The following is a 20,133-nucleotide window of genomic DNA, read 5'->3' on the forward strand; positions in this document are numbered from 1 at the left end:
CAATCACCTCATTTCACAGATAATAAATATTGGGTAAATAGTGGAATATGAAGGTAATGAAATGTTGTTAAGTTTTTAAAAATTAAATATAATATGACAGAGAAGGAAAAATAATAAATGTTGGAGAAAATATGGAAAAACGGGTTCCCTAATGCACTGTATCATTGGAGTTGTGAACTGATCCAACCATTGGAGAGCAATTTGGAACTATGTCCAAAGGGCAATCCAACTGATCCCAGCAGTAACATTGTATGCCAAAGAAATAAAAATTGCCAAACATCTGTATTTTAAAGCGGGGAGGATCTATTTGTACAAAAATATTTATAGGAGCTTCTTTTGAAATAGAAATTGAGAGGATATCCATTAATTGAGGAATGGCTGAAAAATTGTGGTTATATAATAGTAATGGAAAACTATTACTCTCTAAGAAATGGCAAGCAGGATGATATCAGAAAACCTGGAAAAACTTACATGAACAGATACAAAGTGAAGTGAGCAGAACTAGGAAAATATTGTATACACTAACAGCAGTATTATATGATGATCAACTGTGAATGATAGCTATTCTCAGTAATTCAAGCTATTCTCAGTAATTCAATTTTCTCAGTAATTCAATATTCTCAGTAATTCAGTAATCTAAGACAATTCCAAAGGATTAATTATGAAAATCACTCTCTTCATCCAAAGAAAGAATTGATGAAGTCTGAATGAAGAGTGAAAAATATTATTTCTCACTTTTGTGGTGTATGTGTATGTGTGTCCATGAGTGGGTTTCTTTTGGTCTTTATTACATGATTAATATTGAAATATGTTTACATGATTACATATATATATATAACCTATATCAAATTGCTTACTATTTCAAAGAAGAAGGAGGGGAGGTAAGGACAGATAAAATTTGCTACATAAAATTTTTGAAAATAAATGTAAAAATGTTTTTCTTACATATAATTGTGAGAATTAAAATATTATTTTAAAAAACAAATGAAGCAATAAATAATTGTAGAGAGACAGAAATTTTATACCAACTGATGCAGAATGAAGTCAGAAGAAAAGAATTATACTATTACATCAATATTATAAAAACAATTTTGAAGACTTTTATAAAGTTATAGAAAATTAAATGAGCAAAACCAGAAAAACAATGTATACAATAATAGCAAAATTATAAAGACAAACAAGTTTAAAAGTTGCAAGAACTATGATCAATATAAAAACTATTCATATTTCCATGTGACCAGCCATCTCTTCATAAAAATGTGATAAAGTTATGGTATAGATTAAGATGTATTTGTAGATGTGGCTTTGATGATATGGGTGCATGTACAGTCAATAAGGGAATTTGTTTTGTTTGACTACACCTATTTAATACAATGAATTTGCTTTTCTTTTCTCCCCACCTACCACTTTGGAGTGATGTAGAGGACTGGAACTCTGAAAAGGTGTATTGAGAATCCAAAACAGCAGAGTACTGAAGGCTAAATATCTACTCAATGTGAGATAATGGTTCTATAAACATATACTTAGATGATGGCTCTCCTCATGATTGATGATTCCTATAGATTTTGAGGTCCTGCAACATCTTATCATGTCTCAGAGAATTCAATGATTCCTGAGGGTTTTCAAGTCCTACAACAATCTTATCATGTCTCAGGGATTCCAATGATTCCTGAAGATTCTGAAGTCCTGCAACAATCTCATTAACAGAGCAGGAGTGGGATAAAAGATAGATTTCTGTTCATTAGGAAACAATTTAAGTTAGAGGGTTTGGTAGGTGCTACAAATGTGTAATGTTGCATTTATTTACAGATGAAGACACAATATTGTTAGTTGTGCTTAATTGATTTACTTTGCTACAAAAGACCTTATTATGAAGTGGAAATAATTTAGAGTTATTTGTGATGTAAAAACAAAACATATTGAGAGGATTCTGGGAAGATGATGGAGTAGGTCTGCAAATTTCAAGCCTTCCAGATTTCTCATAGAGAACTTGGGGGGAAAATAAGGGTTTTCCTGGTAAAACTCAAGATCTGAAGAAAGAGGTCAAGTAGGGATTAATCCATATGAAGTGCAAACACTTCTAACAAACAGTGCTAGCTCTGCAGACCAGGTAGGGATCCCTGGAGTGAACTGGGTATGGTCACCATCTCAGCAGGAACCACAGAGATTTTCACCTCCAGGACAGTTTGAGAAATTGGGGGATCTGAGTTTGGTAAGTTTGAGTGAATCTGGGTTGATTAGGACCACCAGGCCTAGCTGTACTACTGAGACATGGCCCAAGGCAGGAAGGAATCAGCACCTTGTGGCAGCAGACACTTGTAGGAGGGTGGAGCTTTTGGTTTGAGGTTCCAGGTCAGAGGGGAAAGCTGAGGTGAACCCAGAGGCACCATCCCCCACCTCACAATTAGAGGTGCTTGCACTAATATTTCTCATTTTAAAAAATGAACCATCAAAGAAGAAAGAACCCAACCATAGAACCTTACTATGAGAATAGGAAAGACCAGAGTTCATCTTCAGAAGAGGATACTGAAGTACAAAGAGCTTCTTTTACCCCAAAAAGTAATGGTAAATGGCTACCTGTCCAAAGAAAATTTATAGAAGATTCAGAAGAAAATTTAAAAATCAAATAAGAGATATTGAGGGGAAAAATAAAAAATAAAAATAAAAACATTCAAGAAAAACAAGAAGATTATGAAAAAAAAGTTATCTAATTAGAAAAAAAAGATATGGAATCTTAAAAATAACTCTTTGAAAATTAGAATGGGGGGGCAGGTAGGTAGTACAGTGGATAGAGCACCAGCCCTGAAGTCAGGAAGACACAAGTTCAAATCTGGTCTCAGACACTTAACACTTCCCAGCTGTGTGACCCTGGGCAAGTCATCTAACCTCAATTGCCTCAGCAAAATAAATAAATTAGAATTGGACAAAGAGAATTCAGTGAAGCTATATCACACCAAGAAATAGCAAAACAGATTTTAAAGAATGAAAAAATAGAACAGAATTTGAAATATAAGAAAAACAACAGATCTGGAGAACAGATCAAGAAGAAAAAAATATAAGAATAGTTGGACTACCTGAAAGCTATGATCAAAATAAGAACCTTGATACAATAATGCAAAAAATAATCCAAAAAAATTGCCTGCAGTGATAAGGGAAAAGTAGGAATAGGAAAAAATCCATTAATCACCACCTCAAAGAGAGTCTTTGTGGAAAACATACAGAAATATTATTGCCAAATTTTGAAACCCCCAGATCAAAGACAAAATTTGCAAGAAACAAGAAAAAATTAATTCAAATATGCTGGAGCTACAATTAGTATGTAGAATTGTGCAGGACTTACCAGCAGCCAAAATAATAAAAGACCATAGGTGCCGGAATCATATATAATGACAATTTTAAAAAGTAGGCCTGTGGCCAAAGATACCATACCCAGCAAAATTATCTATAATATTCAATGAAAATAAATGAATATTTAATGAACTTACAGATTTTCATGACATTTCTATCAATCAAACCAGAATTCAGTAGGAATTTAACATATAAGAGCCAATATCCAAGATTAATTTTAAGGAATTTAACCCAGATAAATTGTATATGTTTTCTACATGGAAATATATACTATGTGTTTATGATTGACATGAGGAATTAGGTCACTCACAAGAAAGTTTATACAAATGAAGTGCAAAGGAAGAATAGAAGGCATTAGATGGGGAAAAGTACCCAAGGGAAATTTGAAAGACTCTCAACCTTAAGCAAGGAAAATCAAAGATTAAATCTTATACCTTTTGTATAATGATTTAACAAGTCAAACTGGACAAAAAGAATTTAAGCCCATCTTCCTGAAATTAGGTGATTGTAAAATATACTCAATCTAGAATACTAATGTGAGCAGTAAAATTTTATTAGAGCAGTTCTTAGTCTGAGGGCTATAGGCTTGTTTTTTAAATATCTGTATGCTTGCATTTCAATATAATTGGGTTTCTTTATATTCCTATGTGTTTTATTTTATATATCTAAAAATGTTATAATGAGAAGGAATCTATACACTTCATGAGTCTGTAAAAGTATCCATAACACAGATACACATGAAAGAACTAAAAAAGTATCCCTTTGACCCACTATTTGGTCTATTTCCAAAAATGATTAGGGAAAAAGGAAAAGAACCTATATAGTCTAAAATGTTAATAGCAACTTACTTTGTGGTGACAAACACCTGGAAATTATAGGGATATCCATTAATTAAGAAATGGCTGAAGAAATTGTGGTATATGATCATGATAGAATAATATGGCACTATAAGACTAATGGTTCACATTGATTTTAGGACTGGCATGAAATAATGAAGGATGAAATGAGTACCAAGAGAAAATTGTACACAGTAACAGCAATGGTGTTTAAAGCACAACTTTGAGTGAGTCTATTATAAATACCCAAATTAACTATAAAAGACATATGAAGAAAGAGGCTATCTGCATTCAGAATAAAAACTGATAAATAGAACTATGTAAAAAATAATTTGCATAGTAAAATCATATTTTAATTATACTATGTTATGGAAATTCTTATTTTAATCCATAAAGCAAAAAATATTTTTAAACATTAGAGGATCATAGAATATCAAGTTGAAAAGGATCTTAAAGATAATATAGGCCAACCCTCTCACTTGAGAGATGACAAAACTGAAGTCCATAAAGATCAATGATCTATTGAAAGTCACACATTTAACAAATAGCACAGCCAGAATTTAACTCTAGACATAGTGATCTTTTTATCACACCAACAACTGTATATCATTCTTTGCTTTAGAGTCCTTGAAAAGCAGCATGTATTCTAGAAATGACACATATAGCCAAGTGAGCAATTTTAATGACAGAAGGAAAAACCAATAACCCATGCTCTAAAGGCACTTCAAGGTTTTAAAAGCATTTTCCTCCCAACAATCATGTCAAATAGATAGCATAAATATTATCTCTGTTTTAGATATAAGCAAAAAGAACTTGACCAAGAGAATTTGATCTAGAACTAAGAAATATCAGGGTAATGGTTTAAATCCAAGTATTCTAGCTCCAAATAAATTTTGCTTTCCACTAAATCTTACCAGAAGAGAAAGGGAAATATACTCTTGTTCTGTAAGGAATAATGAAGGGGATAGTTTCTGAGACACCCAGGAAAAACTTTAAATTGATGCTGAATGGAGTGAGCATAGCAGGAACAATATTTATACAACAACATTAGAAAAGCAAATACTATGCTATTATGTGGAAATTTGATCAATTCAAAAACTCATTTTGAAACATTTTAATCATCTCCTAATAAAGAGAGGATAGATTTAGGCATTGAGAAATTTGGACACATGAATAATGTGGGCATTTCTGTTCCTTAACTATGCATATTTGTTACCAGAATTTTATTTTTCTTTTTTTCTCCCTCAGTAGGGTTAAAAAAAATGGAATAAAAAATATATATTTCTGTTAAGAAAAAAATTAAATTAAAAAAGAGGAAAAAAGATAATAGTGTCTAAAAAAGAGAGAAAATGATATCCACATATTTTAGATTGTTCAAAGTATTTTTTTAATTTTTCATAGTATTTTAGTTAAACAATGGAAGAGAGAGAAAAAAAAAGCAGAAAACACTAGTTGGATAACTCTAGTATCAGTCTATGTTAGAATAACCATGCATCGAAGTCTTTAGATTCATAGTTCAGAAATTTGATTTTGTCAGTTGTCCCAGAAATTCTTGTGTTCAATTGGGTGACAGTACCAAAACTCATGAGAAACTCATTTAAGAACCATAATATTCATTTGTTTATTAATATCTCTCTAATGATTGGAATGCTGATATACACTAACCAGAGTACCTCACTATGCCACTCTCAAAACAGCAGGGAAATCAAATTAGCCAACAGGAGCTACTTAGAACCATGGAATCTCAATGTTGGAAGACACTTCAGAGGCTCTCTGTCCCTTCCACTCATAAATAGGTTCTATGAGACTTCATCAGGTTTATTACATATACTAATTCCTTACCTTTCTTGATTTGTTTCTAAATCTAGTACCTTTCACTTTTAAACTTTTCTGAACTTTGGTGAGTCCTTCAAACAAAAGGAAAAATGACTTTGAGAAAAAAAAAAAAACATTTCTTAAATCAAAAACAAGAGGAAAATGTATATGGTTTAACTGTAGTCAGGCATAATTATCTGATGAGTTCAATACCTATAAGGAATGATTTTAGGAAAACTAAAAGAAAGACCCTGAAAAAAAAGAAAGAAAAAATATCTTCTTATCCCCTTTGGTCTTTAGTTCCTTCTATTAGGTTAAGGTACTTAGAGGAGCCACACTGGTGACATGCAAATATGACACAAGAAGGCTAACAACTGTCACCTCTATGGTCAAATACAAAGCACTCTATTTAGCATTTAAAACACTTCATGCCCTGGTCCCAACCTCCATTTATTAAATGTTATTCCCCTTTATGAATACTATTGACCAGCCAAGTTGGGTTGTAACCATTTCTCACACACAACTCATTTTCCAAACACAACAGTTCTTCCCTTTTTGTGTTTTTTAAAAGGTTTTCCCCATGCTAAGGACAAATACCCTCCACCTCTGCTAGAATCCCTAATTTCTTTTAAAGCCCAATTCAAACACTATCTTCCATATGATACAAAATAAATAAAATTATTGAGGGTATTTAAAGTATTCATGGTATTTTCTTGCGTAGACCCCATACCTATACTGTTTGGCTGGTTTGCTCAACCCAATTTACATTCATTCTAACAAATCTGAACTTTCAGAGAAGTAAGCATATCTGGGAGCTCAGGAGCCCCTGAAAAGGAAGTAGAAGTGGAATTTATAACTCCAAAACAGAAATTTTAAGTATAAGTAATTCTGTTTTGGAGTTATAAATTCCACTTCTACTTCCTTTCAGAAGGCAGTCCTGAGCCCCTTCAGACATGCTTCTAATTATACAAACTAGCTACTCACAATGATAACAGCATGAGATCTTAAACATAACCATTTCCTTAATAAGACAAAAGAAATAGTGATCAATAAATAAATAGATGCGGGAACAATCAATATTATCACAGTACACACATAAACCTGCATCACATTCAATAACAAATAAACTCAGTATCCTGAAACCTGGCAGAGAAGCCCATGAGTGAAGAAAACCCACATTTTCCGGTACCTTAAAGTGTTCATTGTAGATTTTGATGTCATTGATCCATTCAGGAACACCAGGATCATAGAGCTGCTTCTCTGCTAACTTTTTTCCTAATGATCCTCAGCACTCTCATTCTGCACAAAACCTCTTCTCTTCTGTTCTCAAACTACTGCTAACAATTCTTTATTTCCCCTCCTCCCCAATAAAGTTAGGCTAGGTTTGGCTTTTTTTCCTTAAAAGTAATGGCTCAGTAGACTAAAGGATCAGGCTACTGACATTGCTTCCAGGTCACCTGAGTAAAAAAAAAAAAAAAAGGCTACAAGGATTCCGTTTCTCAGCTGACGACCATGATAAGCAAAGCAGAGGTAGAAGAGTCAACCAGTCAAGTCAGAGTCTTCTCAGTGAACATTCTTGTTTAATATCTTTTTGCTGTAGCCAAGTAAATCTCCCTTTATTAACTATTGAATGACCTACATGTATCTCATTTCATTCTAATATCAATATACCCTACAGGGGGGTCAGGCCTCAGTCAAATCCATTGGTTCTAAACATGCCAGCCTAATCTAGGATCAGATAAAAATCAGGGGATACCATAATTGGATGATTTTGATATTTCTTAATTACTTTTGCAAGCCTGACAAGCGCTTTTAATTTATGATAATCCCTAAAATGCCATTGATAAAGTATTGCACTACTATATTATCCACTAGTTCCCTTTAAATCAGAAAACTGAGAAGTTCTTCAAGTCGGGTCTCCCTAAGCAATGCAAATTATCCTGAGAAGATCTGTACCCACAGCTATTTCACATTTGCAATAAGTTGTCAATCAACCAGTCCAACAGAAAATCAGCTGCAAAACCTGTTTCCTCTTTTTGCTTTTCCCTTTCAAAGCAGAGAGGAGAAGAGAACAGGCACCTAAGTACTGGAGACTTCTCTTCCCTCAAAATGTAGCTAGCATTAAAGAATAATAATTGCCTTTGAGAGAGCTAAAAGAGTCCATTCTCTGCCTCAATTCTTACCTATGGATCACAAAAGAGCAGTTGCCTCTTAAAAGGGAAGAATCCTCTAAAAAAAACTTTAATTTAAAAAGGCCAAAGTGACCCACTATCTGGGGCCATCTCTAGTCATCATGATTTTTATTTGTCATTTGCCCATGAATCCAGGTAGCTCTGGGGAAAAAATGAGGCTAGTGACTTTGCTCACTTTCACTTATATCTAACTCACTTTCATATCATGGCATCACCAACTACTTCTTAGCTTGCAAAAGTAATTAAGAAATATCAAAATCATCCAATTATGGTATCCTCTGATTTTTATCTGATCCTAGATTAGGCTGGCATGTTTAGAACCAAGCTTTGTTTGATAAGTAGGAAATTCACATTTAAAAATCACAGCCACTCTTTCTATTTGGCTTACATGAAAAAGAAATGGAGAAAAGAGAATGGTGTCTCTAGGCACTATGGAGTCATGACAGAGAAGTCAACATTGTTTGAATTTAATCTAAACTAAGAAGAGGTCACCATGATTTAGTTTTTAGTGATGCTTTGGGACATTCAGGAAAAACTGGATTGTTCAATGAATTAGGTAAGTGCTTTTAGAATATATTTTTCCTAAGATTGCCATAGTTAGAGTAGTATAAAAATAGTAGCTTTGTTTGATAATAACAGCAAAAAATAACCAGCAAAAGCTTGTTTACATTTTATTAGAATTGGGGTGGGAAAGGGGAAAGCAAAAGGAAATTACTAAGTAGCACAGTTGAAGATTGCAAAGTTCTATTTACAAAGTTTATTTATCAAAGAAAATTTGAACTAGAACAACAAACATGGTGAAAAACACCTGAAGCCTAATCAAATATCAGGACCTGAATATCTACAGCAATTCTTCCTAACAGGAAGAATTTGAAAATCATTCTGATTTGGGGCATGAAATACAAGGCTTGATTAATGAGCTGGCAGTAGGGGATGATGGAAAGGACACTTGCTTTGGATTAATTTTAACTGTCTGAGGCTCAGTTTCCTCATCTGTAAAATGGAGTGTACTAAATGAAAAGCTTTCTGAGATTCTGGACAAATTAAAAATTCCTAATTTACCATCATCTTCTCCAGAACTATAATTCTTTTCCTTCATGAAATTGTAACCCTCTAATTTTCTTAACATCTTATATGCTTGATATCATCCCTTGAATCTGTAAATACAACATTTTCCTTATAAATTTTATCTAATTGCAATGAAGGCAAAAGAGATTAAGAAAATACTCATAAATTGCTAAATATTGCACAATGCTAATATATGTGAAGGAAATGTTATTATAGAAATAAAAATGTATTATAGAAATATAAAATTCAAAAAAACCAAAAGAAGTTAATAATTTAAACAGATCTCAGAGAAATCAGACAGGTATTTTAAGTATTTCTTAGCAAAAAAGACACTGGATCTGGATATTTAGAAATAGGGTTCAGTTCCTGTCTCTAACACTATAATCTTGGGCAAATAATTTAACTTCTGTGAGTCTCAGTTTCCTCATAAATAAAGGAGGGTATCAGAGTAGATGTTGTCTGAGGTCATAGGTCTAGATTTATGATCATATGAAATCTACCAAATTTTGAAAGATGAGCTAATTCTACTATATAGACTATCTCAAAATATGTAGAAAGATGGTAAACTGTCCTAATTCTTCTTGAGATAAGTATAATTTATAAAGACAAACTTGAGAAAGATAATATTTCAGCATCATTATTCAATATAGAAAAAAATATTAAAATAGTTAAATAGGATACAGCATGCAAATTTCTCTTCATTTTTAGTAAAGCTTTTGGCTTTTATTTTTACAAAAGGAAGGGAAATAGAAATGCTAGTTTTTTTTTTAAAGAAAAAAGCTGTCATCATGAATAGAGCATTGATTTTGAAGTGAGAAAACAGGAACTTAAATTCTATCAATGATATGTATTATCTGCATAACTTAAACAAGTCATTTAATTTCTCCAGTTTATACTTTTCTAAAAAGAGGACATTAAACAAATCATCTCTAAGGTTCTTTTCAGCTTTGAATCTGTGATTCTATGACCAAGCAGGATTTATAAAGCAAATAGAAAGATGGTTTCATACCCAGGGATGGGGAAGAGTCTGCTGGAGTGGGAGCCAACTTAATAAAACATTCAAAAAGAGAAAAAAATAAAAACTATATAATTCTATCATTAGTTATAATGTCTTCAATGAGATGCAATACTAAATTTTAAGGTTTTTAAATTTTTATTAATTATTATTATTAAATATTAATGTTATTAAATATTGTTATATTTTATTATATATAATATATTGTTATATATTAACTATATATACAGTTTACCTATATGTAACCTGCAGTCTTCCCCCGTTAAACTGTAAGTTCCTTGAGAGCAGGGAATATCTTTCTTTTTCTCATTTATAACTCCAGTACTTAGCACCATGTGTAGCACATAGTAGATGCTTCATAACTGTTTATTGAATTGAATAAATATGTAGGTCTTACCAGACATAAATAAGAGGCTTCCCCAGAGCTTGAATGAGCTTTAAGGATAACATGAATTTATTGAAAAGGCAGCCTTTATTTCATGTCACAAGAAATATAGAATGTAAAAAAAATTACATATTGTTATTGAGTCACTTTTTCATGACTCTTCATGACTCCATTTGGGATTTTCTTGGGAAAGATACTGGAATGGTTTGACATTTCTTTCCATAGTGCATTTCACAGATAAGGAAACTGAGGCAAGCAGGGTTAAGTGACTTACCCAGGATCGTACAAATAGTAAGTGTCTGAAGCCAGATTTGAACTCAGGAAGATATCTTCCTGACTTCAGGTCCAGCATTGTGATGACTGTGTATTTAAAATCAGCTGGAGTCAGGAATTCAGGTTAAGGGAAAATTCTTCAATCTTTATTTTCAGTAGAGAGAATTCTCGGTTGAGGTGAAGAAGGAGTGAGATAACAATATGGGCAGCTGCGACAGTAAGCCAGCTGGCAGAGGGGGCTCAGAGGTGAAGGGCAGTTGTGATAGCAATGAGAGCAGCTGTGTCAAGACGCCAGCCAGCAGTATCTCCTGCTTCCCTTTCCACTCCCCTGCCTCCACCCACTAAAATCGTCATTTCCTATACAACACATCAGGACTTGCACAAAGAGGGGGTAGGGGCCATTCTTTCTCCAAGCATATATATTAATAAAGTATGGTCCAATTACTATTTAGCCTCACATGCTTGAGACCTCAGTGCATCAACTCAAGCCTCAGCCCATTACACAGCATTCTATACATTGTTCTACCTAGTGGCTGCAAAGAATTTATAGGAGCCCATAAATCAGGCAAAAAATAAATTAAGGAATCACAGTAATTTCTAACCAATTACCATAATTCTCTTTGTTCTCTAAAGCAGCCTACTATTCCAAAAAATTCTAAAGGCTGGACTCAAATCTACCCCATGAATTGGACTGAATTTACCAGTCTGAAAATGATCTTCAGACATTCCATGAATCATCTTTTCCACAGAATCCCCCAAAGATAATAGTAACAACATATGACTTAGACATCTCCTGAAAGGAAAACTTATTTTAGTAGGTTTCAGATAGGTTACACTACAACTTCCTCTTTCATACCACAGAGAAAACTCTGAGTTTGACTCTTCTAAATGGAAATACACCATTTTAGAATAACTAGATAGTCAAAGGAATCCAATGTTGGAGGGTCCATTCCTTTACCTCTCAGAGATTTTATGGGGAACTCTTGGATTCTCCTAAAAGGGAAACTCTGACACTAGACAATATCCTATTTATTTTGGACTGTTTCAAAAACTTACTATAATGACAAAATACAAGATCTGTAGTTTTAATCTTCCTCCTCCTCTGTCCTTACACTCCATCATGATTTTAGTCCTTTATAGATCTTCCAGCTGTAGGGGTCACATAGATGATCACCTCCTCTTTCTAAAAAGTATTGCTGCAATGTAAATCGCCTTCTCCCATTAGAACATCAGATCCCAGAACTCTCAGAGTCATACTAAAGGCAATCGCTAAGGCTAGTGCTGCTCAAGTGCTAGAAAGAGGGATTCTGGGATCATTTAAGATTTAGGAAATCCCCTCTTCTCTCCTCTAGAGACTACAATTCAGAAAGGCCATTTCCAAGAACTCCCCTTTAAGACTACAAGGTTAAGCATATCTGCCTCTACCACAAACCAAATTTTCACAATTCTTGGGGTACATGGGTAGGCAGCAAAGAGCACTCACACATTCTCATTGCACTTTTTTTTTTTTTGCTGAGGCAATTGGGGTTAAGTGACTTATCTAGGGTCACACAGCTAGGAAGTATTAAGTGTCTAAGGCCATATTTGAACTCAGATTCTCCTGACTTCAGGGCTGGTGCTGTAAACACTGCACTACCTAGCTACCCCTCTCACTGTACTTTAACAATTTCTCTGGAGCAAAGATGTAAATGGGGAAACATAAAAAGAGTTAAGACCTCATCAGTAAAGATTTTTTTTAATACCTCAATCCAAAGGGTAGTTTTCCCTTGCAGAATCTATCCTTTTAAGAGTCCAGGACAACCAGTTCAGCTTGGGATAGCATATAACCTGCAAGGTTGTAGGAAGGGGACCATTAAGAGTTGACTCCAAACTAATCAATTCATGTTGATTGCAATTCAAGTTGCTGACATTTAATCATGTATCTTTAATCCTGACACAGTATTACCAATGAGCATATGCACACCATTCACAGGAAGATGATTTTTTAAAAGGCTCATTACTCTTTGAACACATCAAGCAGGGAAATTCCCTTGATTAATCCCCTATAGATGATGTTATAACAACATTCATGAAAAAGAAAATCAAAAAAGGAGACTAGTACTACAAAATCTCAAAAGCAATAATTATTTTAAAATTACCTAGTTCTAGGAAAATAATAAAATCAGTGGAATATAATAGAGAATTTAAAATAATCCAAAATATATGAAAGTGTTGTATTAGATAAATTAGTGCTTAAAAACATTAGAAAATGGCACTGCTGATCCAAAAAGAGAGAGAGAGAGAGAGAGAGAGAGAGAGAGAGAGAGAGAGAGAGAGAGAGAGAGAGAGAGAGAGAGAGAGAGAGAGAGAAAGAGAGAGAGAGAGAGAGAAACAGAAAAGAATGATTTTGGATCTATATCTTGCCATATTTTACTATGCATTCTGAATAATTTCATAAAACAAAAAGCAATATATCTAAAATTAAGAGAAAAGGAAAAGGTTTAGAAAACACTTTTAGTAAATAGTTTATTTAAATTAAAAATCTAAAAGAAATGTATATACTTAAACATATATAGCCCAAGAATAGTTTCCTTGGAGCAATGATAAAAGGATATGAAAAGAAGGGGGGGAAATCAAATAATGAAGAACCACATGAAAAATATACAAATCCTCTAATGACCATAGAAATTACCATTAAAAATCTTAAGATGCTACTTTTCATACACTAAAGTCAAAATAGCTCTCAAAATTGTAGATTTTTTATTATAACTTTTTATTGACAGAATATATGCCTGAGTAATTTTTTTATAACATTATCCCTTGCACTCACTTCTGTTTTGACTTTTCCCTTCCGTCTCCACCCTCTCCCCTAGATGGCAAGCAGTCTTATACATGTTAAATATGTTATAGTATATCCTAGATACAATATATGTGTGCAGAACCAAATAGTTCTCTTGTTGCACAGGGAGAATTGGATTCAGAAGGTAAAAATAGCCCGGGAAGAAAAACAAAAATGCAAACAGTTTACACTCATTTCCCAGTGCTCTTTCTCTGGGTGCAGCTGCTTCTGTCCATCATTAATCAATTGGAGCTGAGTTAGATCTTCTCTTTGTGGAAGATATCCACTTCCATCAGAATACATCCTCATACAGTATCGTTGTTGAAGTATATAAAATGGTTCTGCTCATTTCACTTAGCATCAGTTCATGTAAGTCTCTCCAAGCCTCTCTGTATTCATCCTGCTGGTCATTTCTTACAGAACAATAATATTCCATAACATTCATATACCACAATTTACCCAACCATTCTCCAATTGATGGGCATTCATTCATTTTCCAGTTTCTAGTCACTACAAAAAGGGCTGCCACAAACATTTTGGCACATACAGGTCCCTTTCCATTCTTTAGTATTTCTTTGGGATATTGCTCCCCAGAATGGTTGGATTTGTTCACAACTCCACCAGCAATGAATCAATGTTTTCCCACATCCACTCCAACATTCATCATTATTTTTTCCTGTCATCTTAGCCAATCTGACAGGTGTGTAGTGATATCTCAGAGTTGTCTTAATTTGCATTTCTCTGATCAATAATGATTTGGAACACTTTCATATAAGTGGACATAGTTTCAATTTCATCATCTGAAAATTGTCTGTTCATATCCTTTGACCATTTATCAACTGGAGAATGGCTTGATTTCTTATAAATTAGAGTCAATTCTCTATATATTTTGGAAATGAGGCCTTTATCAGAACCTTTAACTGTAAAAATGTTTTCCCAGTTTGTTGCTTCCCTTCTACAAAATTATAGATTTTGAAAAGCAATTTTATCAGGGCTGTGGGAAAGTAAGTGTATTTGTGGGAATGTAGATTGATGTGAGCGTTTTGGAAAGCAATAGGCAGTGAGTCACAAAACTAATATAAAAATATCTTTCTACATTTACAAAACAATTTTAAAAGGAAAAAAGTACTATTTCAAGCCAACAACTTATTTACTTTTTTTGAAACATTTAATCAATAATAATAAGAATAATAAAATGGGAAAAGAAAAGGGAGAAATAAAAGTTGTTTAAAATAGAAAGACAAGCACCACAGTACTAGTTTCTAGATAATTTTCCCTATAAGCTTTTTCAAGCTCTAGCTATTTAATCATCCCATCAGTAAGAATAATAACTCTTTGAAGTAAATTTAAGGGATTCAGCGATTAGTAACAATTGCTCTTAAATACTTCTGGGAAGGAGTTCTAGTGGGCTATTACATTTAGCATCCTTTTTGTTTCTGGATACTTCAAATCTCCCTACAAAGAGTGAGAGTTTTGATGAACTACTGGTGAATATTTATATGAGTCCATAAAGTTGAATCAGTTGAAAGTAAGATCATTTAAAAGTTATCTTTAAATCAGGCTAAGAGTGAAGTTTAAACTGCCTGACAATTCTGTCATTTGGGCCTTTACTTATCCCATTGAGAACCCTGAGAAAAACTGTTCTGAAAGCTCTGCAGTCCTTGTTTAGAATACTTCTTTTCCTGCCTGTTTTGTACACTTGTAGTAAGAACTTAAAGGGATACTTGAGAAATCAAATAAAAGCTTTAGTGCTTTTTGAATTGCCTATAAATATGTGCCATAAATATGTATTTTCATATGTATTTTCAGTGAAAAAATGCAATGCATTAGTTAGCACTCAAGTCCAAATATTAATTAATTATTTCCTTTTTATTTTTAAAGATAATGCTATTTTGGACAAACCCAAAGGTTAACAAATCAATGTAATTATAAAGAACAAGAAAATCTAAATCTGTAATTATAGCAATGCATAAAATGACAAAATCACTAAATCGAGACTTTCAGTAAGGAACAAAATTTGCAAGTCATTTCACAATCCAAAAGGCACCCATCTGTGGTGTTAGGATCACTGAAACACCGGTGAGAAGGAAAAGGGTGAAAGGAGAGAGAGGACAAACAGGAGGAATAATAAGATGTCACTTTAAATGCATAACTTTTATCCCCATTTTACAGTTAAGAAAACTGAAAATCAAAGAGAATTACTAGTTCAAAGCTACAAAGAAGGTTAGTTACAAATGGAAAAGTTGGAAATCAAACCCAAATCTTCTAATGTCATGTCTAGAACTTTCCTTGACCCTAGAGCAACTGGGTATTTCATGTAATTAGAGATCTTAAAAGCAAGAGATAAGGTTCTCAAGAAGTCTTGGAAGAATTGGGTGAGAGAGTATCAAAAGTCCTATGTTTGGAAGCAAAGAATAAGTAATATCTTTAACTCCTTTGGAGATCAGAGATACAAAAGCATTTCAGCAACAAGCAAGCACATTATTTTGGTAGCAAGTTGCTTATTCCTGTACCTAAGCTGATGATAGCTTGTATGTATATATCTTCCATTCTCTGACATAACAGTGTGGGCTCTGCAATATTGTGGAGCATGAGTGACAAACGTCCAATATTCTCTTAGTGCTCCATTGACTCACCTCTGGTTTTTGACAAATTTGAGAGCTGCTTTTGACAACTCCCAAGAGTTTTTCCACAACCTACTTATGACATGTACTGAATTTTGACAGGAATAAGGGGGAAGAGAGAAAAGAAAACCACAAATAGAAACTGTTTAAGAAGCTCTTTAGTGAATATAATGCTCATAGATTTTTTTTTTTACTAGAAATAGATATACATTCTACAGTACTTCCTCTTACAGTAACAAAGATATTAAGATTCATTTCATGAAACTAGTATATTTAAAATACATCTCATGGGAGCAACTGAAAATTAATTTAAGGCTCACAATAAGACTCTAGGATAATTAAGTTATAGATAATAAAATATTCCTGTGTGACACATGAGGTATTCTCCAGTTCATATGTGGCAAACTTAGCATAAGAAATAGAATAGTTTCAAAGCATGCCATTCATCTGAATCTGCTCAAAAATCACAGCTCATGAATCCCTTTAGATGTGTTCTTCTAGTCAGCAAGGAAATACAATTCAAATCAAAGGCATTTAATAAAATAGTGTGGCAAGAAAAGTTGCACTAAAATATTTTTACCATAAACTTTGGGCACATTCTTCCATAAAGACACAGCCATCAAGGGAAAAGTAGATATATACAGAAGACATGCATAGATAACACATTATTTTAATGATGCCATCATACTTAGCTAATATTAATCTTGTGTGGTATTTAATCTCTGCTGTGCATTTGATTTGCTAACTAAAGGCAGGATCTTAATCAGAGTCCTCACTGTGATTTAGGATTAGAAATTCCTTATAAGCTTATTTTTTTATGGGGATCATGTGCTCTAAAACCTGTTTTAAGATAGTTTCTGCCAAAAACAAAAGCAAAATCCACAGAGTTGAATATTTTGGAAGACCTTTTGAATATTTTTAGGAATATAAAAATATTTCAGATCATATCACACAAAAATGTTATTAAAAACAAAAATCCAAAAGTTAAGGCCAATGTCTTCCTCCTGCCTTTAATACATACATGTGATCAGCACAGCCTTATATCTATGACCTACGTAGGTGATGTAATTGAGGAGAGCAGTTGAAACACACTAAATGTTGGGGTTCAGTTATATGATGAATTCATCATATGGCTTTTCTCCTTTGCCAAGAGGAAATGTCAAATCCTATGAGATGAAATTACAGACAAAATGAAGAAGTACACCAGGAGTGGTACATATGTAATAGATTTGGGAAAACATATACTTAGCAAGGAAAGGGGTTTTAACAATTAACAATGGAAAAGATAAAGTCCCTAGTGGAATTCACAATTAACCAGGAGAAAGAAAATACTTCATGAGGCAGGGGGAGTACAACATTAACTGACAAACTAAATCCATAGAAGAGTTTAGTACCCTAAAAGTCAGTAAGCATAACAAGGAAAAGGTTGTTGTTTGTGCTTCATTCTTGAAGAGGACCATGGCATTAAGGAGGTGATATCATGACATGCAAGTGAATTAGATTTAAGTGAGGGAGGACATAACAAGGAGAAAGATACCATGAAGCTTAGGAGATGAGTGAAAAGAAAGACACCATAAGTCATGGGGGAGGGGATGGAAAGAAAGATAGCATGAGACCGAACATGTAGTGGGCTGACTCAAGTGTTTGGACCTGCTCATGAGAGGACTTCAGTACCAGCCCAATTCCTGATTTTGGGTGAGGAATGATGAGACAGACCTCATGAGGATGACCAAACAGGAGTCCGTTTATTCAAAAATTCCTCAACCTTATATACCCTATGCTTACATAATATACTAACATATAGATAGGATAGTGCATATGCACTAACTATAGGATACTGTCCATGTAGGACCACATAAACAACTTGCAGGCATTTCCTGGCCACATTAGCATTACTCTGTTTCAAGTACAACACAGGTTGTCATACCCCCTGACTTCTCAGGAAGGATGAGATGCCCTTGGGGAGGGGTGGGGGAAATGAGAAGCCAAGCCAGACACTGTCAGCAAGCTTCCTTACTGGACTAAAGGGTGTTATACCTCACACAGGGTTTCCCACCATTTGTGGCCCTTTACACAAAGGGATTCAGCAAAGATGATGTGGGCCATGGACAGATTCATAGGAGAAATTTAACCCCAGAGGTTTGACATATTCTGATTGGATATAATAAAATGGATACAAAACCTCCACAGGAGTGGGCTTGTATGGTGATGAGGTGATCCCTGTTGATGCCCTTCCCTGCTTGCCCTGGGGTGTAATCTTTTCAGTATTTCAAACTTTCTCTGCCAATCCCACCTTGTGACCCAGGACTCTGCAATAGAGATAATGAATATGATCTATAGAAAGCTAGCAAAAAACAGATCTCCTAAAAAGCTAGGCAAAGGTTAACATAATCTCTGTGCAGCTCTGGATTGATGTGCAGCAGGCTCACCATTCTTCCACAGCCAAGGTTGAGAAGAGGACAAGTTGACCTATTAGATAAAACAAGTGCTGCTAACACAAAGATATAATAAATCAGAAGGTTACCTAACATATAAACATCAGGAAAATATGTTTGATATAAATTCAATATAACTTTGGTGATGAATGCATGGGACAGGAACAAAGCATCACAAACTAGACAATTTATGATTATGTTGTACACAAATTGTTATAGCTAGTTACTTTTTAATATTAATATCTAGCTACAATGTAACAACGGAATATACATTATGCAACTTAGAGATACATGGTGTTATTACAACACTAGTATAAAGAGTACATAAACCCTGGCTCTTAGATCAATAAACGAACTTCGAAATTCAATAATCAAAGTCTCCACCTGTCCTGCATCATGCCTTCTTCTCAAAGAGGTCCTTGAGCTGGTCTCAATGATCATATGATAATAAATTAAGGACTGGGAGACATTTCAGAGTCCAGCTAGTTTAATCTCCTGATTTTACAAATGAATAAACTAAAGCCAGAGGGATTAAATAATTTTGTGAACAGAAAAGAGGTGTCAGAAGGGAAATTTGAATATAGCCTCTTTGACTTCCTAGCCAGTATTCTTTCTACTAACTACTCTTTAATGCAATTTACATTTTATAGCAGTTACAGTTTATTAAGTTACCAATGTTAAAGTGAGGTCATTTAGTTGCTGATTAAAACACTTTTTTCCTAACTTAGTGTAAGTGGGAATCTAAAAACAAGTCAGTTCATCAATGTAAAAGTAGTCAAAACATGAAGATGATGCTATTTGAGTGGTCTAGATTCCGGGTAGTCTAGAGGTTATTGGCTACAAGAGAGTTATTAAGAATCCCTTTTAAATTGGCTGTAGGTTTTAGGAGTTAAAGAATTCACTCATTCCCAAATTATTAGTTGCAAAATGAAAGTTTATTGTTAGATAGAAATCAATTTACCAAAATACTGACTTCTATAGTGGCAGATCTATGGAAAATGGAGTTTTGCATTGAGAATACAATTCTCAGTGGATAGAAAGTCCTGGCAGCAAAAGGAGCTACCAAGGACCATCTACAAAGACGTTAGTTGATGGAAGCTATTATATTGGGTGGTTTGGTCGGGGCTGGGACAGCCCGAATCTCCTATTGGAGTTAACAACACTAAAAAGGGTGGTTTTTTTTTTTGACCAGGATTTCTAATTGAATCAAAGGCTCTGGCTTCCTGGAGAATGTCTTCCCCAGGAGGGGCTGAAAATCTGAAAGGGATTACAGATAATAGGAAATACAGTTTAAAGGAACCACAACCTGTTTCAAAGAGATCAC

Source organism: Antechinus flavipes, chromosome 3 (assembly GCF_016432865.1).
Source record: "Antechinus flavipes isolate AdamAnt ecotype Samford, QLD, Australia chromosome 3, AdamAnt_v2, whole genome shotgun sequence".
Lineage (NCBI taxonomy): Eukaryota > Metazoa > Chordata > Mammalia > Dasyuromorphia > Dasyuridae > Antechinus > Antechinus flavipes.